Genomic DNA, 19,104 nt, shown 5'->3' with positions numbered 1-19,104 from the left:
TTCTGATTGAGCCATCAGGTGACTGGTTTTTGCTTTAATGCTATGAGAGCCTTACACAAATTCTATTTGTTTCTGAAGGATATTAAAAAATGAAACATAATTCATCCTTTGGCTTTTTGTAGATGGATAGCCTCTTAATTATAGAAGATTTTGAGATAGTTTTTTTTTTTCCTGTTAGTGAATTCGCATTTAGGAACTCTACTCTTGTTATTTTTTGTCTGATTTTCACTTAGAGATGGCAAAAATACAACTTTATGGTTCAAAGAGAAACACTTAACATGGCTTATGAAAAATGTATAGAACTTCCCCAACATCAAATAACTCTTAGAATACTGTAGCTTGGTAGGCTAAGTGTAAATGAAATGGAAGCACACTCGAAACATATCTGAATTTAAAAATTAAAAGAGGAAAAGACTCCAGGCAAAAATGCGTCATGATCCTGCAAAGCCCAACTTCTTGAGAAAGTTATTAGAAGCATTTTGTTAAACACACCACTACTAAGTTTGGCAAGGGAAAGAGAGTTTAAATGTGATGATAACACACAATATTCTTGATGCCATGGTTTCAAAGTACAATGGCTTGCTATGCTTCCTTTCTGATGTGCCCATGTGCTCTTGCTCTGAGCTACTCAACACTAGCCATGACAGAAGCAGCTGCATTGCACTGGGGTGTGAAATTATCCTTATGCATATTTGGTGGGAGAGTTAAGTTTATTCATTGTCATCACAAAAGTAATTGCAAGGACAGCGCAGCACTGAACAGACCCGGTCTCATTTGGACAAAATAAAAAGTCTTTGTTTCTCTCTTTGTAAATACACATTCTGCAATAGTATTTAAAATGAAGTTTTTTAATTAACATTTTTATCAAAGACTTACAGCGTTAAGAGAGGTTAGGCTACATTTTCAATTTAACCTCCTGTCTTACTCCATTTTCCATCTTTCATCTCTGAAATTTGATTAAGATGCTCCCATCTCACATGGCCATCAGGAGAAGTCTCTTTAAGGATTCTTCAAAAAAAATGCCATTATAGTTATTAGAATTGTCGCATAATTTAAAAGCAAATGGAAGTGAGCTGTGCTGATTTTAATAAATGGCTATGAAACTACTATCATCATAATTCCAACAAGAAGCAGAGTTCACTGATTCACAATGGATACAAGTTTGGGGTTGACCTAAAGTTCAATAGGGAAATTATAACAATGGATTAGCTTCTTGAATGAAAATTATCCTTATCTACTAAGCAAGAATACAGAGAAGTGAACGGATGCCTCTTGGAGAGCTGGGAAAGACTTTTCCCCCCCTCAGTGAGAGTTTCCTATTTAATAGCATACTCAAAAAGCACAAGTAGAAGGAAACCAAGACTGAGAGAAAGGCACCTTCTTTCTGACCCATTCTCAAGTTCCTGATTTTCTTTTCCCACCTACGATCATTATAACTGCCCTAGTCTTCTTGAATCATGAAGTGTTTAACCTGCTTTCATTTCATGTTACATTTTCCTCTTGACACCTTTATTTAAATGCATGCAAATATATGTAAATTGACTGTCCCAATGCTCAGTGCCATGACTCTCTGTGCCCGACTCCCCACCCCACAAGAGCCTGAGTTAGAGGAGTTATTAGTCCCACTTTGGAGGAAACAGGCCCTACAAGATTAAGCAATTTATGTAAGTGGCCCAACCAATGTTGAAACCATAGCTGACTGCAAAGCCTACCCAGAATCTTATAAAATGAAGTCTGCTATACAAGATCCCGAGGAAATATGGAGGGGCTTCACAGTTTTGTATAATTTTTAAAATTATTAAAGAAAAGTAGTGGAGCACTCATATTCTCCCTATCTTCCTGATAAACTTACGTATCTTTGAATTTTGAGTATTATCTTAAAAGCAATAGCATATTGCCTGCTGCATGTCACCTGGATGATCATGTTAAAACAAAGAATTGCATCTGGGCCGGGCACGGTGGCTCACGCCTGTAATCCCAGCACTTTGGGAGGCCAAGGTGGGCTGATCACGAGGTGAGGAGATCAAGACCATCCTGGCTAACATGTTGAAACCCCGTCTCTACTAAAAATACAAAAAATTAGCCAGACGTGATGGCGGGTGCCTGTAGTCCCAGCTACTCAGGAGGCTGAGGCAGGAGAATGGCAGGAACCCGGGAGGCAGAGCTTGCAGTGAGCGGAGATCGGGCCACTGCAGTCCAGCCTGGGTGACAGAGCGAGACTCCGTCTCAAAAAAAAAAAAAAAAAAAAGAATTGCTTCTGTTTCAGGGTCTGTGTCTACATTCCAGTCTTCCCCTTTACAAGTCATTCTTTGCATAATAGCCAGCTTTCTTTTTAATAACGTAAACCCCCTAAACAAAACCTTCCAGTGACTCCCCACTACCATTCAAAGGAAATCCAAATGCCACACAGGGGTTTGTGAGCCCCCATGTAGCCCAGCCCAGGCTACTTCTCCAACCTACGTTTTTACTTCGTCACCTTCTCCCTGCAACCTTATCCCACTCAGTGAGCTCCATGAGGGCAGAGTCCTGGTCTGGATTATTTTTCTACCATACCTATAACAGTGCCTGAAGAAATGGAGCAGGCAATCAAAAAACAAGCACTTCTAAATGAACGGGTGCTTAACATTGGCACTAGATAATGCTACCTTAAGTTTTGAGAGTTTAGGGAAAGAAAACAACAATAATAAAACAGGCAGACTGAACAGATGATTGTAATATAAGGAAAGGCCAAATCATGGCACATTACCCTGACTGAAGAATATTTCTCAGGAGTTCAGACAGAAAAGAGTGAAAAATATCTCCTTCACACAACACCACAGTGGTGTGACACACTGAAGAAAGATCCTGCCACAGCCACAATGGAAACATCGGCTTAATTTCCTCAAAATAGCACATTAGTCACATTGAGTTAAAGTTCCTAATTTGAGTTTGTTTTTATACTTTTATTCAAATACAATTTTTATGAAATTATTTTATATTTTTATATAATTGTATGCTTATATACAATTTATTATGAATTTCTACACTTATTTATATATTTTAATATTATATAAAATTGCAACATATTTCTCAATTATAGATTTATGTTACATAAGCATAATGAGTTTCTTACAACATAAACTAGCATTATTACACTAATAAGCAGATCCACATCTTATACAAATCTGAGAAACACTTTCCATGCTGTCTCCCGCTATGTCTAAAATTTCCTTTGAAATCAATTAGTTTAAATTAAATATAAAATATGAATTGTGGTTAAAATATACAGTATATAAATTGTTTGACAGAAAAGTTTTTTTGCATCTCAAATGGTTAAATGTAAGCCAAGTGCAGTGGCTCACACCTGTAATCCCAGCACTTTGGGAGACTGAGGCAGGCAGATTGCCTGAGCTCAGGAGTTTAAGACCACCCTACATAACATGGTGAAACGCCATCTCTACTAAAAATATAAAAAATCAGCTAGACATGGCGTCACACACCTGTAGTCACAGCTACTTGGGAGGCTGAGGCACAAGAACTGCTTGAGCACTGGGGGCAGACATTGCAGTGAGCTGAGATCATGCCACTGCACTCCAGCTTGGGCTACAGAGTGAGACTCCATTCCCCCCCCCAAAAAAAAAAGGCCAAGCCAGGCAGCGGGAACCTGTAGTTCCAGCCACTCAGGAGGCAGAGGCAGAGGGATCACGTCACGTGAGCCCAGGAGTTTGAGGCTGTCCTGAGATATGATTGTGCAACTGCACTCCAGCCTGGATGACAGAGCAATACCCTGTCAGGAAAAAAAAAAAAAAAAAAAAAAAAAGAGTTAAATATATCATCCTGTAAGTAATTTATTAAAAAAATCCCAGGAAAAAGTTTACACAATGGGTTAAATGGGTGGTTCTCAAAGTGTGGTACCAGATCTAGCATCATCAGCATCTCCTGGGAACCTGTCAGAAATGTACACTCTTGAGCTCCATCCCAGACCTCTGCACCAGGAACTCTAAGGGTGGGGCCAAGCAAGCTGCATCATAACAGGCTTCCCATCCCCAAGTGATTCGGATGCCCCTCACCTTGAAATCGCTGGGTTATATAATGTAATGACTCATAATATTAAGAATTTGGCCATAAGATAAAGAAATAGCTTTCCCTCCAAGAGGCTTACTTTACAATGAGTTTTTGATTTTTAATTTATACAATTATGTTGTTCTTTGATATGCGTCTGTGTTAATCAGGGTTCTCTAGAGGTACAGAACTAATAGAATAGAGGTATATATGAAAGGGAGTTTAGTAAGGAGAATTGACTCTTAACGATCACAAGTTCCCATGATAGGCTGTTTGCAAGCTGAGAACCAAGGAAGCCAGGGGTGGATCAGTCTGAGTCCCAAAACCTCAAAAGTAGGGAAGCCTAAAGTGCAGCCTTCAGTCTGTGGCCAAAGGTCCGAGAGCCCCTGGCCTTTCTTCTTTAGGCCTTTAAGGTCAATGCTATTCAATTAAAGTAACTTTGGGATAAACAGGCTGTGTTTACAAGATTCCAAATCAGGGAGTAAATTTGATTAACTAATTCAATCAGACATACAGACAAAAAATGAAGTCCCTCATTCCACCTTTCTGCCTCTGCCCAAACCCTAAGGAGAGATTAAGCCTCACACATAATTACAAATGATCTTCAAAATGAAGTCTGGGAAGGGTCCCAGAAGCTGTCATGTGGTTTAGCAATCTGCATTTGTGTCTCATACTCTGGCCACCACACTGCCATTACTTTTCCTGATAACGTCCCCTAGAACTCGGAAGTCTGTGATTCTCATACAATAGACATCTTTAAAGCCAGGGAGCTTCCAAAGGGAATGAGTGCCCTGAGCTTACAAATTCATTTGTCTTGAATTAGTCTATGGGAGAAAGGGAAATGCAGTTTCTTCAAGAAAGATCAGAAAAAAGGTCAATAATCTCTCTAGAAATATCATTTAAAATAATAAATTGTTTCCGCACCAACAAATTTTCCCATTGGCCCCTGAGTGTGTTTTTGTATTGTTTAAAACAACAACAGAGAGTCTCTTCGCTAAAGAAAGATGCCACGTGACCCAGTAAGCACTCCAGGAGAACAAAATAGCGGGTCGTTCATTTCAGAGGCTGGGTCCTTCATCAGCAGGGGGCTTGGCACCAAGTACCGTTCTTCACACCAGGTTTCCTTGCAAAATTATCAGCTGGGACAGAAAAGTGGTCCCTGTTGCGCCCAGAGCTGCAGCACAGCTGAGAATCTGAAGCAGCTCTCCAAGGAGACTGCATTTGTTGGGAACTCATAGCAGAAGGGAGGAAGGAGATGACAGGAAAGGAAAATTGGATCTGAAAGAAAATGCATCCTCTCTGAAAGACACACTCATATTGTGTGATATGTGACTCTCTGCTTGGCTGTAACCTGTTTAACTATAAAAGAGGCCCTTTGTCCTCTAATTCTAAAGAGACTTTATGAATATGAATGTTAGAAAGCAGCCCTCTGGTTAATCACTTCTGAGCTGGCAGCAGTTGGAAGAATCAGTGTTTACTTATTTATTGAAACTGTGGTTAATATGTTCATCTGTGCTAGAATCATTTTTTCCCTTCTCCATCTTGAGGATCAGTTACCAAGAACCATACATTTATTTTAGTATTCATGAATTCAAAACCTCTTGTAAGTTCAAAAGGTTTTCTTTAAGCCAAAATCTATAGGAGGTTCAATAATGGTAGAAAAGCTCTATTCTTTTCTAAGGAAAAAAAGTTATAATAAACAAGATAATTGCTGGCTGAGTTTGTAGTAGGTAAGATACAGTTCAAAACTAACATATGAGAAATAAAAACAAAACAGCCAACCATGTCTTAAAGGTTCAAAATGTTCAACATACATTTTCAAGGAGAAAAAATATCTAAAATTTCTGTCTTTTTATGGTTTATATGTAAACTCAGGGAAGACTGTTTTCCAAGAACCCTAAAGTTTGAAAATCAGTTTTTGGTGGTTATTTAAGTGACCAGCTCTGAGCCATCCTCCAAAGTGGCTTGGAAATATGCTCTAATAAAAGCACCATTATTCACAGGCTGGAAAGGGCATAGGTTTGGGAACGAGGCAGTTCTGAATTCACATTCAAGGTCCAATGATTTCTTGTTGTCTATGTTTGTGTAAGCAACAGCCTCTCTCAAGCTGTAGCTGATTAATTCAATTGATACTTATTTCCAAGTATCAAATAACGCTTACTTTGTGACATTTCCAGGTTTTTGGCCAAAAGAAAGGAATAGTGAGGAGGCTAACACAGGTGGAGATGAATGAATGAGGGAAGAGGAGGTCCGAGACCTAAAGCAGGGTCAGGTCATGCCCATGCTGTGCCCTTAGGCCGTAGTAACCTTCACCTGGTATCCTGTGTAAGACAAGAGTCCTGGGGGGAATTCCATCAGGGAAGGCACATGCTCTGCTTTATGTTGCAGCAGAACCACTCTGCCTGCCCTGCAGAGGGGCAGGGCAACCAGTCAGGAGGCCGTTGCAACCACCCAGGTGGGTGAGTGTTGTCATAATTTAGAGAGGTAACTCAGCTGGGGTTAAGTGGTCACTGGATATGCTTTAAGACACAGCTACTAGAATTTGCTTGTAGATTCAATAATGGGAGTGAGAGAAAACCAGAAGGCAAAAATAACATCAATATTTTTGACCTAAGCAAGTGGAAAGACAAAGTCATTAACTGAGACTACAGAAAGAGAAGATTAAGGTCAGGAGAAGGTAAAATATGAAGCGCTCCATTTTAGATAGATTAAGTTTCAGATGCCTCTTATGTGCAAGTGGATAGAGTACTTAAAATTTTCAGTTTCTTGTGAGTAAAGACAGGAAAGAGAAGATGTCCAAGGACTAAGTCTGGAGGGATGCCATCATTAAGGACCAGAAAGATAAGGAGAAAATATTTAAAACATAAAAGTGACAGAGAAAGCACCACTGAAGAGTATGAGAAAATTCAGGAGACTGGTTTCTTGGAAGCCAGGTAAAGGAAGTGTTTCAAGAGGAGAGTAATGCACTGTCTTCAATGCTTCTGAGAGGTCAAGTCAGACGGAGGCTGAGATTCAACCACCGGATTCAGCAAAGTGATTATTCAGCAATGATCTTTAAGGGTAAACCCTTGATAACAGTGGTTTAAATGAGGTATAGAATGATGGCCTGTAGAGTATATATACATCGTTATAGGGCAAAAATGGAAGGAAAGGGAGGAAGAGATGACACAATTGTATAGCAGAGTGAGTAAACAAAGTCAGAAAATAAATAGCATGATTGCCTGGAAACATTCAGAGCCCACTGAGGTTAGTGGGTTATGAACGTGGTGTGTGATTTCCTTCAGCAATCCTTGACTGCCTCTATAGGGGAAGAGCCAGGGTTATCCAAGGTAGTTGGATAAACAGGTATATGGTGAGGGTAGTGCAAGAGAGATGAGAGTGTACGCATGGGAGTGATTATAATAACTGAACATATAATTTAATCTGGATAAAGAAGGAAGTGAACACGTGAACTGGGTGAAGGATTGTGAAATGGACATATGACCAATAAACTGAAGATGGGAATAGGTACATGAAAGAGGGGTACTATATGATAATCAAACCTGGACATTTCTAGAGAGAACACACAGTCTGGGAACATGAATGGGAATCAAAGAGGACACCTACCTCACCTTCACAGATAGTGGCATGTGATATTTGGGAAAGAAAACAGCTCCCCTTGAGAGAGTTTCATGGCAAAGCATCGGGGAAGAACCAAGTTTCCATTAAAACAAGAAGGGAAGGGAAGCAATACCAGCAAAGGTTGAAGATACTGGGGATTTTCAGAAGACGATAGTGAATGGGGTTTAGAAGGTAGAGAATGATGCAAGATGGGGTCAGAGAAGTAGGTACACAGAGTCCTGTAGGTATCAGAGGAGACTGGGAATGACCTCAGAGGACTAGAATGCACTGAGCATGAAGTGGCCATGAGATGCAGTCACATGGCACCCAGGAAAACACTGATGTCATGAGAATGGGAGAGGGGGAGTAATATGACCAGGGGCAGGACAAATTATGGGGCTTGATTTCAGAATGATGGTTTCACCCCAAATGGACATTAGATATGCTAATCACAAACCCACTTCCAGTTACTCTCTGCCCTTGAAAGCAATAAAACACCATTCACTAACACTTATTCTAAAAACCATAGTTGCTCATCAGGGATATTGGTCTAAAATTCTCTTTTCTATTGTGTCTCTGCCAGGCTTTGGTATCAGGATGATGTTGGCCTCATAAAATGACTTAGGGAGGATTCCCTCTTTTTCTATTGATTGGAATAGTTTCAGAAGGAATGGTACCAGCTCCTCCTTGAACCTCTGATAGAATTTCGCTGTGAATCCATCTGGTCCTGGACTTTGTTTTCGTTGGTAGGCTATTAATTATTGCCTCAATTTCAGAGCCTGTTATTACTCTATTCAGGGATTCAACTTCTTCCTGGTTTAGTCTTAGGAGGGTGTATGTGTCCAGAAATTTATCCATTTCTTCTAGATTTTCTAGTTTATTTGTCTAGAGGTGTTTATAGTATTCTCTGATGGTAGTTTGTATTTCTATGGGATCAGTAGTGATACCCTACCCCCTTTATCATTTTTTATTGCATCTAATTGATTCTTCTCTCTTTTCTTCTTTATTAATCTTGCTAGTGATCTATCAATTTTGTTCTTTTCAAAAAAACAGCTCCTGGATTCATTGATGTTTTGGAGGGTTTTTTGTGTCTCTATCTCCTTCAGTTCTGCTCTGATCTTAGTTATTTCTTGCCTTCTGCTAGCTTTTGAATGTGTTTGCTCTTGCTTCTCTAGTTCTTTTAATTGTGATGTTAGGGTGTCAGTTTTAGATCTTTCCTGCTTTCTCTTGTGGGCATTTAGTGCTATAAATTTCCCTCTACACACTGCTTAAAATGTGTCCCAGAGATTCTGGTATGTTGTGTCTTTGTTCTCATTGGTTTCAAAGAACATCTTTATTTCTGCCTTCATTTTGTTATGTACCAAGTAGTCATTCAGGAGCAGCTTGTTCAGTTCCATGTCGTTGAGCAGTTTTGAGTGAGTTTCTTAATCCAGAGTTCAAGTTTGATTGCACTGTGGTCTGAGAGACAGTTTGTTATAATTTCTGTTCTCTTACATTTGCTGAGGAGTGCTTTACTTCCAACTATGTGGTCAATTTTGGAATAAGTGTGATGTGGTGCTGAGAAGAATGTCTATTCTGTTGATTTGGGGTGGAGAGTTCTATAGATGTCTATTAGGACTGCTTGGTGCAGAATTCAGTTCAATTCCTGCATACCCTTGTTAACTTTCTGTCTCATTTATCTGTCTAATGTTGACAATGGGGTGTTAAAGTCTCCCATTATTATTGTTTGGGAGTCTAAGTCTCTTTGTAGGTCTCTAAGGACTTGCTTTATGAATCTGCGTGCTCCTGTATTGGGTGCATATATATTTAGGATAGTTAGCTCTTCTTGTTGAATTGATCCTTTTACGATTATGTAATGGCCTTTGTCTCTTTTGATCTTTGTTGGTTTAAAGTCTGTTTTATCAGAGACTAGAACTGCAACCCCTGCCTTTTTTTGTTTTCCATTTGCTTGGCAGATCTTCCTCCATCCCTTTATTTTGAGCCTATGTATGTCTCTGCACATGAGATGGGTCTCCTGAATACAGCACACTGATGGGTCTTGACTGTTTATCCAATTTGCTAGTCTTTTAATTGGAGCATTTAGTCCATTTACATTTAAGGTTAATATTGTTATATGTGAATTTGATCCTGTCATTATGATGTTAGCTGGTTATTTTGCTCATTAGTTGATGCAGTTTCTTCCTAGCCTCGATGGTCTTTACAATTTGGCATGTTTTTACAGTGGCTGGTACTGGTTGTTCCTTTCCATGTTTAGTGCTTCCTGCAGGAGCTCTTGTAGGGCAGGCCTGGTGGTGACAAAATCTCTCAGCATTTGTTTGTCTGTAAAGGATTTTATTTCTCCTTCACTTACGAAGCTTAGTTTGGCTGGATATGAAATTCCGGGTTTAAAATTCTTTTCTTTAAGAATGTTGAATATTGGCCCCCACTCTCTTCTGGCTTGGAGAGTTTCTGCTGAGAGATCTGCTGTTAGTCTGATGGGCTTCCCTTTGTGGTTAACCCGACCTTTCTCTCTGGCTGCCCTTAACATTTTTTCCTTCATTTCAACTTTGGTGAATCTGACAATTATGTGTCTTGGAGTTGCTCTTCTTGAGGAGTATCTTTGTGGTGTTCTCTGTATTTCCTGTATTTGAATGTTGGCCTGCCTTACTAGGTTGGAGAAGTTCTCCTGGATGATATCCTGAAGAGTGCTTTCCAACTTGGTTCCATTCTCCCCTTCACTTTCAGGTACACTAATCAGATATAGATTTGGTCTTTTCACATAGTCCCATATTTCTTGGAGGCTTTGCTCGTTTCTTTTTACTCTTTTTTCTCTAAACTTCTCTTCTCACTCCATTTCATTCATTTGATCTTCAATCACTGATACCCTTTCTTCCAGTTGATCAAATTGGCTACTGAAGCTTGTGCATTCATCACGTAGTTCTCGTGCCATGGTTTTCAGCTCCATCAGGTCATTTAAGGACTTCTCTACACTGGTTATTCTAGGTAGCCATTCCTGTAATCTTTTTTCAAGGTTTTTAGCTTCTTTGCGATGGGTTCGAACTTCCTCCTTTAACTCGGAGAAGTTTGATCATCTGAAGCCTTCTTCTCTCAACTCGTCAAAGTCATTCTCCATCGGGCTTTTTTCTGTTGCTGGCGAGAAGCTGCGTTCCTTTGAAGCAGGAGAGGCACTCTGATTTTTAGAATTTTCAGCCTTTCTGCTCTATTTTTCTCCATCTTTGTGGTTTTATCTACCTTTGGGCTTTGATGATGGTGATGTACAAATGGCATTTTGGTGTGGATGTCCTTTCTGTTTGTTAGTTTTCCTTCTAACAGTCAGGACTCTCAGCTGCAGGTCTGTTGAAGTTTACTGGAGGTCCACTCCAGATCCTGTTTGCCTGGATATCAGCAGAACAGCGAATATTGCTGAACACCAATTACTGCTGCCTGATTGTTCCTCTGGAAGCTTCGACTCAGAGGGGTACCCGGCCGCATGAACATCTATGAAGAAATCCTCGATAAAATACTGGCAAACCGAATCCAGCAGCACATCAAAAAGCTTATCCACCATGATCAAGTTGGCTTCATCCCTGGGATACAAGGCTGGTTCAACATATGCAAATCAATAAACGTAATCCAGCATATAAACAGAACCAAACACAAAAACCACGATTATCTCAATAGATGCAGAAAAGGCCTTCGACAAAATTCAACAGCCCTTCATGCTAAAAACTCTCAATAAATTCGGTATTTATGGAATGTATCTCAAAATAATAAGAGCTATTTATGACAAACCCACAGCCAATATCATACTGAATGGGCAAAAACTGGAAACATTCCCTTTAAAAACTGGCACAAGACAGGGATGCCCTCTCTCACCACTCCTATTCAACATAGTGTTGGAAGTTCTTACCAGGGCAATCAGGCAGGAGAAAGAAATAAATGGAATTCAATTAGGAAAAGAGGAAGTCAAATTGTCCCTGTTTGCAGATGACATGATTGTATATTTAGAAAACCCCATCGTCTCAGCCCAAAATCTCCTTAAGCTGATATGCAACTTCAGCAAAGTCTCAGGATACAAAATCCATGGCAAACATCGCAAGCATTCTTATATACCGATAACAGACAAACAGAGAGCCAAATCATGAGTGAACTCCCACTTACAATTGCTTCAAGGAGAATAAAATACCTAGGAATCCAACTTACAGAGGATGTGAAGGACCTCTTCAAGGAGAACTACAAATCACTGCTCAACAAAATAAAAGAGGATACAAACAAATGGAAGAACATTCCATGCTCTTGGATAGGAAGAATCAATATCATGAAAATGGCCATACTGTCCAAGGTAATTTATAGATTCAATGTCATCCCCATCAAGCTACCAATGACTTTCTTCACAGAATTGGAAAAAACTGCTTTAAAGTTCATATGGAACCAAAAAAGAGCCCGCATTGCCAAGACAATCCTAAGTCAAAAGAACAAAGCTGGAGGCATCACACTACCTGACTTCAAACTATACTACAAGGCTATAGTAACCAAAACAGCATGGTACTGGTACCAAAACAGAGATATAGACCAATGGAACAGAACAGAGCCCTCAGAAATAATACCACATATCTACAACCATCTGATCTTTGACAAACTTGACAAAAACAACAAATGGGTAAGGATTTCCTATTTAATAAATGGTGCTGCGAAATGTAGAAAGCTGAAACTGGATTCCGTCCTTATACCTTATACAAAAATTACTTCAAGATAGATTAAAGACTTAGATGTTAGACCTAAAACCATAAAAACCCTAGAAGAAAACCTAGGCAATACCATTCAGGACATAGGCATGGGCAAGGACTTCATGTCTCAAACACCAAAAGCAAGGGCAACAAAAGCCAAAATTGACAAATGGGATCTAAGTAAACTAAAGAGCTTCTGCACAGCAAAAGAAACTACCATCAGAGTGAACAGGCAACCTACAGAATGGTAGAAAAGTTTTGCAATCTACTCATCTGACAAAGGGCTAATATCCAGAACCTACAAAGAACTCAAACAAATTTGCAAGAAAAAAACAAACAACCCCATCAAAAAGTAGGCAAAGGATATGAACAGACACTTCTCAAAAGAAGACATTCATACAGCCAACAGACACATACTACAAGGCTACAGTAACCAAAACAGCATGGTACTGGTACCAAAACAGAGATATAGACCAATGGAACAGAACAGAGTCCTCAGAAATAATACCACACATCTACAGCCATCTGATCTTTGACAAACCTGAGAGAAAGAAGAAATGGGGAAAGGATTCCCTATTTAATAAATGGTGCTGGGAAAATTGGCTAGCCATAAGTAGAAAGCTGAAACTGGATCCTTTCCTTACTCCTTATATGAAAATTAATTCAAGATGGATTAGAGACTTAAATGTTAGACCTAATACCATAAAAATCCTAGAGGAAAACCTAGGTAGTACCATTCAGGACATAGGCATGGGCAAAGACTTCATGTCTAAAACACCAAAAGCAACGGCAGCAAAAGCCAAAATTGACAAATGGGATCTCATTAAACTAAAGAGCTTCTGCACAGCAAAAGAAACTACCATCAGAGTGAACAGGCAACCTACAGAATGGGAGAAAATTTTTGCAATCTACTCATCTGACAAAGGGCTAATATCCAGAACCTACAAAGAACTCAAACAAATTTACAAGAAAAAAACAAACAACCCCATCAAAAAGTGGGCAAAGGATATGAACACACATTTCTCAAAAGAAGACATTCATACAGCCAACAGACACATGAAAAAATGCTCATCATCACTGGCCATCAGAGAAATGCAAATCAAAACCACAATGAGATACCATCTCACACCAGTTAGAATGGCGATCATTAAAAAGTCAGGAAACAACAGGTGCTGGAGAGGATGTGGAGAAATAGGAACACTTTTACACTGTTGGTGGGATTGTAAACTAGTTCAACCATTATGGAAAACAGTATGGCGATTCCTCAAGGATCTAGAACTAGATGTACCATATGACCCAGCCATCCCATTACTGGGTATATACCCAAAGGATTATAAATTATGCTGCTATAAAGACACATGCACACGTATGTTTGTTGCAGCACTATTCACAATAGCAAAGACTTGGAATCAACCCAAATGTCCATCAGTGACAGATTGGATTAAGAAAATGTGGCACATATATACCATGGAATACTATGCAGCCATCAAAAAGGATGAGTTTGTGTCCTTTGTAGGGACATGGATGCACAATGAGATCACTTGGACTCAGGAAGGGGAACATCACACACCGGGGCCTATCATGGGGAGGGGGGAGGGGGGAGGGATTGCATTGGGAGTTATACCTGATGTAAATGACGAGTTGAAGGGTGCAGCACACCACCATGGCACAAGTATACATATGTAACAAACCTGCACGTTATGCACATGTACCCTACAACTTAAAGTATAATAATAATAATAATAAATAAATTAAAAAAAAAAAAAAGAAAAAATGCTCATCATCACTGGCCATCAGAGAAATGCAAATCAAAACCACAATGAGATACCATCTCACCCCAGTTAGAATGGCAATCATTCAAAAGTCAGAAAACAACAGGTGCTGGAGAGGATGTGGAGAAATAGGAACACTTTTACACTGTTGGTGGGACTATAAATACTAGTTCAACCTTGTGGAAGACAGTGTGGTGATTCCTCAAAGATCTAGAACTAGAAATACCATTTGACCCAGCCATCCCATTACTGGGTATATACCCAAAGGATTATAAATCATGCTGCTATAAAGACATATGCACACATATGTTTATTGCAGCACTACTCACAATAGCAAAGACTTGGAACCAACCCGAATGTCCATCAATGATAGACTGGATTAAGAAAATGTGGCACATATACACCATGGAATACTATGCAGCCATTAAAAAGGATGAGTTTGTGTCCTTTGTAGGGACATGGATGATGCTGGAAACCATCATTCTGAGCAAACCATCACAAGGACAAAAAACCAAACACTGCATGTTCTCACTCACAGGTGGGAATTGAACAATGAGATCACTTGGACACAGGGTGTGGAACAGCACACACTGGGGCCTACCGTGGGGTAGCGGGAGGGGGAGTAATAGCATTAGGAGAAATACCTAACACAAATGACGAGTTAATGGGTGCAGCACACCAACATGGCCCATGTATACATATGTAACAAACCTACACGTTGTGAGCATGTACCCTAGAACTTAAAGTATATCTAAAAAAACAAAACAAAACAAAAAACAAAGTTGCCTGGGCCATGTAAACTATCATTCACTCAAACTAATTTTGCCTCCAATTAGTTTAGATGTACCTCTCTAATAAAAATGATGCACTGCTTACTAAATACTCTGTTGCCCCGTCTTTTGCATTTTATGAATTTATTCTCTTTATAGAGATGTCAGCTTTTTCTAGTTGATTGAGAATTAGCAATATCCTAAAGTGAAGACAAGTGGCAGTCAAGCAAAGCATTCATGCCACCTTTGCTGAAGGAACACAGTTTTCCTCGAGGTCCTCACCTCATTTTTGATGCTTCTTTCTTACTCCCTGCCTTTCTGGTGTCCTCTGTGCACTTCCTGTCTGCCCTGGGACGTGTATTCCTGCAGTTCCCTAATTCCCAAACTCAGCACTCCCTTCTGTCTGCTCAATCCCCAAACTCTTGCTCTGCAGCGGAGCGATCTTGGTCAGGTATGAGGAGAAAATGAATCACATTAGAGTAATTTGCTCTAAGCAATGATCGATTTGAAGGTGAAAATGGGTACTTTCATGAAAAGAGAGAAAGAGAGCTTGTTAACTCAAATATACTTCCACTAAATAAAAAATATGTACGTTTGTTAAATGGAGAGGCTGTGAGTGAGAGCCTCGTGTACTCTCAAGTAGAAGCATCTCTATTTTCATTACCCGTTCCCATGTGTCCATCACAACACACACACTCCACATCAGGAGTTAGGATATATCATCATTCTGTTTCTAAAATACTGTTTTCTTGGTAGAACGACCGTCTGCTGCTAGCTTTTCTTTTTCACAGCTGCATTTTATTAGTGGGAAGAACACCCGCCCCCCCCCCCTTTTTTTTTAAGAAAGTACTATCAAACATTTGGCCATGTTAATCTTCCATCTGTAAGACACACTTTACTTGGATTATCAGCAGGGTATGTGTCCTCTCTGAATTTGTTTTCCAGGGAACGGGAATTTATTCAAGTAAATTAATTTGCAAACAGATACAGCCATTGCTGGATGAATGGATTTTCACTTGGCACTTTGAGGTGGAGCTCTGTGGGTATCTGGGCTATTGGCACTCACTGATGTCCTTAGATTGTCTGCCAGACCCATTCCTATAATGCTGTAAGAAAATGTATGTGACAATTTTACAGTTCAGAACACAGCTCAGCCATCTAGCTTCCAGCTCTACTGTTTATTTGAATGAATCCTGTAAGCTCTTTTTAGAAGATATTCATACATGTGGCCATTTAGTTGCTTTTTCTTTTTTGACTTGTTAATATATTACTTTCACCACATCCATTCCTTGCTTTAAGTATTTTGAGAGTTCTTCCACATTTAAAACAAACCCTCTTGAAGTTTAACAATACACAAAAATTCACTTACAGTTGGCCATTTCTGGAAATTCTTCAAACTTGGAAAATTCAGAAAATATAATACCCCGTTGCTCCAAATGTAATAGTGTCTGTCAACAGGCTTTCTGCAGGCAAGTGATGTGTTTAAATAAATGGAAAGATACATTGGTCGGTCACTGAAAAAAAACAAATGAATATAAGGCTTAGTGCGAGTGATTTGCTTTGTTTGTAATTGTATCTTTAGTAAATTTCACCAAAGGGACAGGAGGCAATATTAACAAATGCATTTTTCATCCATCTGTATAGAGAATTTTGGGAGATAATGAGAAGTCTCAGCCTTCCACTATGAAGGTGTAAATTGTTCTCTTTCACAAAATTTTCCATCCAGTCGACAGTATTGTTGATATCTTGAGTATTGACTGTCCTCACACACTCAGATGTGGGATAACACTGATCATGATTAGTTCACGTAGAGATGCAATGATAAATCCTCAGCCTAAACAGTCCTCAGTGCACATAATAGAAGGCTGAAAATAAGGGATGTGGTTACCGTCTCATGAAACCGATTTTACAAGCATCGGTTTACATGTTTGGCCTTAGGTACTTAACTGTTCTGGGTCTCAGTTTCACCATCTACAAAAGGTCAAAAACAAATAAACTTGAGGTTTTAATTTTGTGGTGCAGAGCTTCTCTGTAATCATTGATTTTTATTTCAGCCTCTTGTGAGGTGTTCTCTTAAAAATTCTAAATTAAAATTTAAGTTTGATAATTAATTCACCATTGTTTTATTTTCCCAGAGTAAATGTACGTGCGTCTCTCTCGTATATCAAAGGTCTACAGGAGGTAGATTTCAGCAAAACAATGTTCTTCCACTAGGCCTTGCATAGTCTGGGAAGAGACCATTTTTGTGCAAAGACCCAGAGAAGTTCCTAGAGGGAAAGAAGAGAGGCAGACATTCCTGAGTAATTAGAATAAGTGGAAAAATCATGCGAGCCAAGCTCAACACCGAAAGGCCCACTCACAGCAGAAGGCAACTGTGCTTCCCTACGAGCTACAAAGCCTGTTAGAGATTTTTCAGGCAGGAGGAAAACAAATTGTAAGGAAAGGAAATGGTTTATTCTGGTTTTCCATCTGCCGGACTCCTGAACACGGGGAAGAAAAATCATTCAGAGGAAAATGTTAGGTTCTAAGTAGAAATAGCGTTGATTCTGCTCTGCCTTTTTGCCTCCGAGTAATTTTCCTGCATTCTTTAAGAATATGTGTATTCTCGCCTCTTGTTATAGCTTATATAAAAACAGCAGGGAGCTTAGAATTTGAACAGAGTTGCTAGTTTGCGACTTACAAGGCTGACTAGGTCTCAGCTGCCTATAAAATAGCTGAGTGGCCTCAGTGACCACTCGCCACCCTCTTCTTACTGGTTGGTTCTCACATAATATATTCCAAATGGCCCCTCATGGGGGAAAAGATAAAGGAGGGTATAAATCAATATGACCAGCAACTCTTTTGAATAGTCACAGCTTCTGCAATACTTAATGTCCCCATCCTCATGGGACAGCAGCTATTTAGATTCCTTTTAAAGGAAAAGCTATATACCTCGCCACAAAATGGATTGGATAGTCAATAACCAGATGATTTGTCTTTGTTTACCTTAGTCATGTTATATTCCTTTCCCAATTGAGAATTATCCTTAGTATTCTAAATTATTATTCTTTGGTTATTAAATTTTAAAAATATAAGGATAAGTTTTTGTTACTCTATAAACAATGTGTGTAGGGGGTGTTAATCTACTGACTTCTATTTTATTTTTAAAAATCTTCATTTGTGCTTTCTTAGTTCTTAACACCATTTGAAAAATGACTGTTAACATTGACCTTGGAAAATGTGTAGATACCCAGAAAGAAATAAGCCCCAAATTTTCCCACATTGGGCACAGAATTAGAACTCCAGTGAGCAGGTAAGCTCTACAACTATGCTGTCCAACTCACTAACTACTCACCACATGATACTATTTAGATTTAACTCATAAAAATTAAATAAAATAAAAAATTAATTCCTCAGCTGCCCTAGCTACATTGCAATTGTTTAGTAGCCATATGTGTGGTTAGTGGCTACTGCCCTGCACCAACAGACAGAGAACATTTTCCTCACTGCAGGAATGTCTATGCAGCTCGAGTTTCTGTGTGTAACAATGCCTAGAGAGGTTTTTAAACCAAGTCTAGCAGAGGTTGATAAAATATTCTGAAGAAAACTGCTGACACCACTCTGTGCAATATAATCAATGTATTACTTATTTTGCAGGTATTCCTTGTTTTTGAGCAAAACCACCTTATACAGTGATATCATCTCATTACCTTTCATGGGTTGAATTATTTTTATATGTCTGTAGGTTAGTAAGTTTTTATGTAGCTTTTCCTGCCAGCCAACAATTTATTTGTATGAGGTTGCCCTCTGTATCTATAGTGGTTTAAGAAATTACTGAAGTCTTCTACTAATTTTTACTCCAATTTTTTATTTCAAATAGTGGAAAAATGAAAATGGCAATACTCATCCAAAGATGTGCAGGTCTCGTAATTGTAATTTGACTAGGACAAGAGGGATGTTAGATGTACCCAAAGTGGTAAACCTTTAGCTCAAACTGAATTTTATTCAGGACAGAATGATATAATTAAATGTGCTTAAAGTAGCAAGGATTGGCCAGGCGTGGTGGCTCATGCTTGTAATCCTAGCACTTTGGGAGGCCGAGGCACACAGATTGTCTGAGTTCAGGAGTTCGAGACCAGCCTGGGCAACACAGTGAAACCCCATCTCTATTAGAATACAAAAAATTAGCCAGGCATGGCGGCATGTGCCTGTAGTCCCAGCTACTCTGGAGGCTGA

This window comes from Macaca mulatta, chromosome 18 (genome assembly GCF_049350105.2).
Source record: "Macaca mulatta isolate MMU2019108-1 chromosome 18, T2T-MMU8v2.0, whole genome shotgun sequence".
Taxonomy (NCBI): Eukaryota; Metazoa; Chordata; class Mammalia; order Primates; family Cercopithecidae; genus Macaca; species Macaca mulatta.
Note: the sequence above shows the minus strand (reverse complement) of the source record.